This window comes from Arachis hypogaea, chromosome 9 (assembly GCF_003086295.3).
Source record: "Arachis hypogaea cultivar Tifrunner chromosome 9, arahy.Tifrunner.gnm2.J5K5, whole genome shotgun sequence".
Lineage (NCBI taxonomy): Eukaryota > Viridiplantae > Streptophyta > Magnoliopsida > Fabales > Fabaceae > Arachis > Arachis hypogaea.
Genome location: NC_092044.1, coordinates 110042498 through 110051006, shown reverse-complemented (window position 1 = coordinate 110051006; position 8509 = coordinate 110042498). Strand labels below are relative to the sequence as shown.

The following is an 8509-nucleotide window of genomic DNA, read 5'->3' as shown; positions in this document are numbered from 1 at the left end:
ACCTGCAAAAGGGACTCCGACGCCCAAGTTAGTATGAAGATAAAACAAAAGATCAGATATATATGTATATATATGAAATTGAGAAAGAGATTATTCCAGCAGAGGACTTCAGAAGGTGAAGTGATTTTCTTTAGAGGAGGTATATGCTTCATGTGTTTTCTCTGCTTATGTGAGCGCTGTTTTTATAGAGCTAGAGCTTTAATTGCCGTAAGGGTTCATTTGAATGAATCTCGGCTTTCCCGAGATTCTTGGGGAACTAACATATACGTGCCTAGAGTATCAGATGCACGTGTGTTTTGATCAGACTGACGTGTCCGAGATATATGGCGATAAGCTCCGAGTAGGTAGAGTACTGTACAAAATCTTTAAAAAGTATATTTAAAAAAATTCGTAATAATTTACCCAATCAAACCCTCTACCCTTCAAGATTATATAGGTAAAGACGTCAAATTTTGACTTGTTAAGGATATATCAAAAAATAAAATAAAGGATATTAAAATTGGAAGACTAACTACTTAGTATTTACTGCATTAGAACACATAGTTAAGTTGCTATTATACTCGAGATGCAACTCTAATTTCTCCATAATGTAATTGGACAAAATTTTAAAAAGATCAGCTCCTTTTGCAGAGCACAAAATTATTGTCACTACAATACATTATTTGGGTACATAAATAATCCTCCATATTTGACAAATAAGTTAACTACCATACTTATATTGCTCCAAAAAGCTTGAGTAACCAAAACTGAATTTGACAACCAACCTTCATATGCAATATTACAATTAACATAAAGTACATTATGTGATCACTGTAGGCTTCTCCCTTCCTGTGAAGTCTTTGAGCTTTGACAGAGATAGTGCTAAATCTGCATATCAATAGAAAAATCAATGGTATAAAAAATGATAAACAAAACAGTTAATACCAAATCTGCACATAATCTGCACATCAGAGTTACTGGTTTTGGAAATGAATATAACTTATTAATGGTTTTAAGGCAACTTGAGCATCAAGGTCATGTTTGGAGGCATCAGGTTCAAACTGTTCAATGTAAACTCTAACAGTTGCACCTGCAGAACCAGTTCCCTAAAAAAATATAGCAAACATTTGCATTTAGTGGTACATAAATTCCACTATGGATTTCAGATTCTTGACGGAGAAATGGTGGGGAAATAAAACAGATGTCACTTACTGATAAACGATATATAATCCTCGAGCCATCGCTAAAAACAAACCGAACACCTTGTTTTGATACCACGCTTCCGTCTACCTACACATTTAATAAGTTGGATCCATATCAAGCAAGAATCATAATTTCTTGACCTTAAATTAAAAGATGTAAACGAATGTGAAAACTCACAGGATCAGTGTATGTGAAGTCATCTGCAAATTGGAGGACATAGCTTCCTGCAAGAGAATTTCACACTTATGATATACACAAGAAAGGATCATCAAGATTAAGAGAAATTGTTAGTAGCAACTTACCATACTTATCACCAGTCTTGCTCTTTGATGCAGTCTCTCGTAGGTATGCTACCATCTTATTGGCACCTTCAGATTCACATTCCTACATGAAGGAGATGGATTTGTAAAATAAACCATTACACATAACCATGCTCATTTTACTAAGAAAATCAAAAGATAAAACTGAAATGCCAAGATCATGTTACAAATGAAACTTCAATTGCAGCCATGATGACACCTACCTCATAGTCATATCTAGAAAAGAAATTTCTTCCATAAGTTGCCCAGTGTTCCTTCACAACATCAGCCACAGAGATCAGTTTCTCCCCTGCCTTCTTGTCTTTGTTGCGGTGCGCAATAATAGAAAGCCAAGCTAAAACAGCCCTGTAAACACAAGATACACAACAAATTTTCTTTTCTTCGGGAACACATAGACATTACCATTCTAAATGGTCAACATTGTTTTTCAGAATTCTAATAATTTCAAGATATACCAAAGTAGTAGCCCGGAAACATAAAATTAAATCAAATTATATAAACTTAAAAAAACATGTGGAATACTTACCAGATGCCATCCTTCTCACGAATGTGGTCAGAGCCTGCTCCAAAACTCTCTTCCCCGCAAACTGATAACTTCCCAGCATCCATAAGATTCCCAAAAAATTTCCAACCAGTGGGGACCTGAACCCAAGTCCATCTTTGTTATTAAAGAACTATGCTTATAAATATTTGAGACTCTATTTAAAATAGTTTAGAAAAATATAAACAATTATACAAAATAAAATAAATTAAAACATGCCTAAAAAAAGGGAAGCTTCAATTTCTCTGCAACACATTAGAGCACCACTTGTTGGCATTGATCTAGCAAGACCCTGAAATTAAAATGAAGGAAAATGGCATTTTTTTTCTCTGTAAAAATTTACACCTAACAGTAACGAGTGGATAAATTTTCTACCTTAACACCATCCTTGAAGTATGGAATTGCTTCTCTTGCATTGGCTGCAATAACTGCTACAGAATCTGAAGGAGTTACGAAGAAACATCTTCCTAAAATCATATTTCTATTACCATCACCTGGAGAAAAAACAATAAAAATGAAATACTTGAACAACATTAAGTAAACAGACAAAACATTGTTGTGCAAGCATACATCAATTGCATCTTCTGCAATATGTTGAAAATTGTGGTGGACCCATATTACACGAGATAGATCCTTTCTCATAAGTGTACCATAACAATATTTGCACAACAAATACAATATGAACATTGAATTTTAATAGTTTACTGAGGAAATTAGATGCGGAGAAACAAACAAAAGAAACTCATGAAACTCACATACCATCACTAGCAGCTCCAAAATCAGGACCATTTTCAGCATACAAAATGTTGACAAGATCCTTTGCATATCTGTCAAATGAACAACCCATCAAATATATTTTTCTCAGGTGAAAAGACAATTTTATAAAATAAAGAGTTAAACTCACGTTAGATTAGGATCAGGATGACCATGTCCAAAATCTTCCAAAGGGATTCCGTTTGCGATTGAATCGTACATTGCATAATTAAAACCTAGTATCCACAACTACAAATAAATTAAATTCAACTCATTAAAAAAGGTTTTAAAGGGGCAAAACATACCGGACTTGCACCAAGTTTATCAACAAAAATAGGTTTGGCATAGCGCCAGTAACTGCATGCATTGCATCAAATGTAAACCTGAAACATAAAAAAGATGTAATGAATTTCAAGACTGAGACTTTCATAAATTGTGAGCATAATAACCAACAACATACATCAGCCATGATATGCTCACTTTGTTCAAAACATGATAAATTTTATATATGGAATCTTAAGAACAACCAAGAAAGATTAGACAACCAAAAGAAGACATGCAAGATCCAGGAAGTCAAGCCATAAGAATTACAAGGAACAACAGAAAGGTCAACCTCTTTAGTTACAAATAAGATTGACTAAACAGAAAAAACTAGACACTAAAAACCACAGTGCATGAAAAGAATAAAATTTTTTTGTCAAACAGGAAAACTCGTATTATTGACAGCAAGGTATTAGACAGAGAACTTCTTTCATTAATGCCACAGTAAACAAGAATATGTGAAACAACAATTGTAGAAAACTAGAGCTGCAAAGCAGAAAAGAAAAAAGAAAAAAAAGGGACAAAGAAACAAAGAGGCGAAGAGGCCAACGGGAGAGCCAGATACGAAACAAAATGGGACATGCAATCCCATAATGTTAACATTAGCAATTCAGATATGAAGAAAATTGTACCTAAAATCTGGCCTTGATATAAGACTCCTTATTAGCTGAAAATCAAATACAGTCTGCACAGAAGTATAATAATAAATAAATAAAATGAAGCTATAGCACTAAGATCAAGTAACATGAATTGTCCTGTTAGATTTTAATTATACAGACAAATTATTCTCACCTCCAGTAGCTCCAAATAGTCAGAAACAGGGTCTATTACTTCAACACTGAAGCTTCCAAACTTTGTAACCCCAGTTTTTGATAAGTCAACATCAGGAATGTCAGCGATCTTTATCTCAGATATCTACATGAATGCAGAATATCTAAGCCCAATATAATAGAAATTCCATTAAACTTTTAAGGTAAGAAAAGCACAGATCACTCGGTCATGCTCCTCCATGAGTATCCCAATCAATATCAACTATTTTTCTTCATGCCTAGCTCAAGTTATATGTTCACCAGAAGGGGAAAAAAAAAGATGGCACATGTTAGTGGCTGATTAGAGTAATCCCGCATAGGAATAGGGTAGGCTGATGATGCAAAATAGTGTGCAAGATTTTAGATGCATTAATAGCACCATTTAAGAAAAAGGAAAATGAAAAAAGAAAAAAATCACCAATAAATTAATTCTATAGAGTAATGTAAGGAGTTCAAGAAGAAAGATTAAGTGCTAAATTGGTAATGGCAATATTACATGAGAACTTTCATCCTCCAACCAGACAATATATGATCAAGTCAATAATTTCAAAGAATAGAATAAGGATGCAAAAAGCAAGACAGCATGACAAACACTTACAGTCTGTTACAGATAGTGTGTTTCCATAAATCTTGTCAGTGATGGATTCTGGAGCAGGTTGTCCACTACTGTAATTAAACTAGGGTAAATAAAATAGGATCAGAAACACCAACTGGCAAACTTGCACACAACATGGAAATTGGCTACAGATATATCAAGACAAATCTTCTTTATGGGACAGAGCTGTATCTATTATGTTTATGGAATATCAAATAACCTATTAGTCAATTCACAATTGACCCATAATTAAAAAATATTAACTCACCTTAATACCCAATCATATTCCGGCCCTCCAGGATTATAGCTAGCACTCATAATAAATCCACCATTTGCCTGTTAAAGTATAAGGAAATGAGATAAATGATTAGCAAGTGAGCTAAAATACTGCAGGATAAAAAGGGAGTTAGTTAGATAGGCCTGCTGCTTGACTTCTGCTTCCTTATCACAGCAGAAACAGCTGGTGTTGACAATATACCTTCCCTGTATTAGAAAGACAAGTTGTCCTCAATTTCTATTAAGAAGAGAGTCAGGTTAATACACACTAGAGGAGTGTGAACAATAAGGTGATGCACTAGTCCATCAAAGATTTTTTATCCTTATGATGACGTCATTTACTGCCATCTTGTGTTACAAAGTTCTTCACATTTGTTGTAGAAAAATTCATTGAAAAAATCAAATGATTAAAAGATGCTTGCTGTCCAACCAAAATTTTTTCAACACCATTCCCCGAAGCAATTTTGATTATAATCTGAAGTGAATGAGAACAGCAGCAGAAATCAGATACAGGATAAGCACTTTTCTTAACAAAATTAAATTTGATAGCTAAAACAACGCATTCAAAAGCTTAACCTGCGCAGCTTCCCGGTTGAAGTATCGACCCTCACCTCCCAACACCAATACACCATTCTTGTTATCCTCTGGAGGCAATGAATCAAACAGTGCCTACAGATGCACAAATGTTTACTTAGATGAAAAAGTAAAACTATGTATAAAACATGTAATTATACACCCCATGGAATCCTACCAACCTGTATCCAGTTTGCGAGGTAATTTTCTTGCATAAACACTTTTCACCTGCAAAACAATCATGCATATAATCATAAGTGGAATACCACTATCAGATTTCGATTTCTAGACCTACTGTTAAGCCAGTAAATACTTGCTTTCCCTACACTATAGCTTTTGAACTCATTATCAGCTAACTAGTAAACAACAATATAAGCAAAACTTATCAATACATCTGAGATAAATAAAAATAATTGCCAAGTATGTTATAAACATGCCTAAGCACAAGATACTAGCTAGCATAAGGAGGTGTAAGAATTTCATTATTACACAATTAACATAAATATATACACACAAAGCTAAACGCCCGACAGATAACAGTTTCATTCTATTACATTGTCAAGTCTAGATACATTGTCGATCAATAACTTTACCAGTCTCCTAAGCAATGATCAGTGAAAATGGAAGAGAGAAATCCAAATAAGAGCTTTTTGATCAAGCATATTTGGAAGAGAAATTCATCCAAGGAGTCAAACGATCACCTCGGTTGAAAAACATTAATTTTTTTATTTATCATTATATAATACTAGAATATAGAATTTTTACTGAAATAAATATGAAAAGAATTTTATTTCACAAAATACGTACTTCTTAAAAATTTTCTTAGAAATGAGAATGGAAATTGGGTAGGAGGCTTCTCATCCAATATTGGCAATTGCACTGCCTTCAAAGCGGAGTATATTGGCAGAAGACCCGTGCAAAGCACCGATTAAAATTTTCTATTTCCTATTTTGACTTTCTTTTCTTCAGTCCTTTTGGAGTGTCATTTTTTATATTAATAAAAGTATTTTTAGTTGCTCAATTTTTTAATTAGAGATAAAATATTTTTTTATTCTATTACTATTTAAAATACATAAGTATCGTGAAAGACAAAAAAAGAAAGAAAAGGATAGAGATGGTGCAGAGAGAGAGAGAGCGAGTGATGAGTGGTGGTTCAGGGAGATTAAGAAAAGCGGTAGCAGGAACAGCGTAGATTCATGGGTAGATGATGGTGAAATCCCCAAGAGTGGCGCTATGAGCAGCAACCAAAGCATGAGAGGGACGGTGTTCTATGTTGCTCCAGAGTGTGGTGGCGATGCGTCGGAGAAGTGCGATGTGTACAGTTTCGGGGTGTTATTGCTTGTGATAGTGTCTGGGAGGCGTCCATTGGAGGTGACTACTGGTTCGCCATTGTCGAGCAGTGAGTTTCAGAGAGCGAATCTTGTGTCGTGGGGTCGCCATTGCAGCCGCAAAGGGAAGCTGCTTGATCTTGTTGATGAATCCATTCAGGGTTTGGATAAAGAGCAGGCTCTGCTCTGTATCAAGGTTGCGTTGCTCTGTTTGCTCAAGTCAACGTCTCGTCGTCCTTTTTTTTTGGACGGGAATCCGGGCCAACAGACCAGCCCAGGTCCAGAACAGAGATCCATGCCCCCGAACCGACCCGTTATCCAAGCGTGTATCTCACTCTTGCCGCGATAGTGAGAGGCTCGATTCAGCCTGTGCTGCGTCTTGGTTCGTCCTCAACAGTAGCAATTTACTTTGCTGTAAATTTCCCTTTTAGTTGCATGACAAAAATGAGCAAGCCCAACTTTGGAGAGCCCATGCGAAATTCTAATTATAACAATTTTAATTTCTATCTATAACTGATTTAAATTTAAAATGATTTGAAAGTTAACCCTAAACCTAAGTAGGGTATATATACAAACATTCAGCTCCGGAAGCAGTATTATCAACGATGCATTCGCATAGGTCAGGTGATGCTGTGCTAGGAGACATTGATCTGCTAACAGTAATTCTTCTCCTTTTGTCAGTTAAAGACCTTCTCCGAAGCAAGTGCGTGTGCAAAAAATGGAAGTCTCTCATCTCCGAAGACCAATTTTGTTATCAACACACACTTGGGTTATGCCGCAAATACAAACACATCCCTAATCCTTACCCATCAGGCATCTTGCGGCAAACACTTGATTCTTGCCTATTCAATAAGAGGGCTAAGATAAGTCCATTCACCAATAACAGCAACAGCAGGTTCACCTATCTTCATGCTGATAATAAGCTCGATAAGGCAAGACATTATAAAATTGAGCAATCTTGCAATGGTCTACTACTCTGGAGAAGTACTCCAGGAGATTTGACTTCACTAACCTACGATGCAGGAACTAAGGTAATTACTCAAGGAGGCAGTTTTTACGTAAGTAACCCATCAACCGGCCATTATGTTCGTATAGACAAATTTGGCTATGAATTTCATCCAAAATTTTCCAATCCATTTCTTGTCTTTGAACCTTGGAAATCTCCTCACTATAAAATTATCTTTTTCACCAAACTAGATGGGGATAGAAATAAACCCACAACCAAGATGGAAATGAGTGTTTATTCCTCAGAGACGGGTTCTTGGAGCAAAGTTGATTTTCTTACTTCTTTCCCAAATGATATTTATTACTTTGACAATGGTGTTTATTGCAATGGTGCTGTACATTGGTTCGCTATTGGTAAAAGTTCAGTCTATCTTGATGTTGATCTCCTTTGCGTAAAAAATTTACCAACATTACCGTTACCTCTGTCTGTACCACTTTCTGATCTGCTAGAAGATGTGTATTTCGGAGAATGCGGAGGGAATATACACTTGATCGTAGCCAAGTATAATGAAAAGTTGAGGTATGATATATGGGAATTAAAGGAAGATTACAGCGGATGGATTGTAAGATATTATATAGATCTAACTTCTCTCCAATCAGATAGGGGTCACTTTGATGTGTCATGTGTTGTTCGCCAACCACCAAAAGAAGACGAAGACGAAGAAGCAATGCTTGCAATTGTGTCAGATGAAATGAGAAAATTCGTGGCTTATAATTTGAAGGATCATAGCTCAAGGATCATCTATGAAATAAAAGAGAGACGCTATCTACTATATTTGCATCACCAATACTTTGAAACTTTGGCA

General features: G+C 35.5%; 1 pseudogene; it reads right to left on the bottom strand.

The window, feature by feature from the left end:
* Positions 1–543: 543 nt before the first annotated feature.
* Positions 544–6392, bottom strand: LOC112711713 (phosphoglucomutase, chloroplastic-like; annotated as a pseudogene).
* Between the last annotated feature and the right edge of the window lie 2117 nt (positions 6393–8509).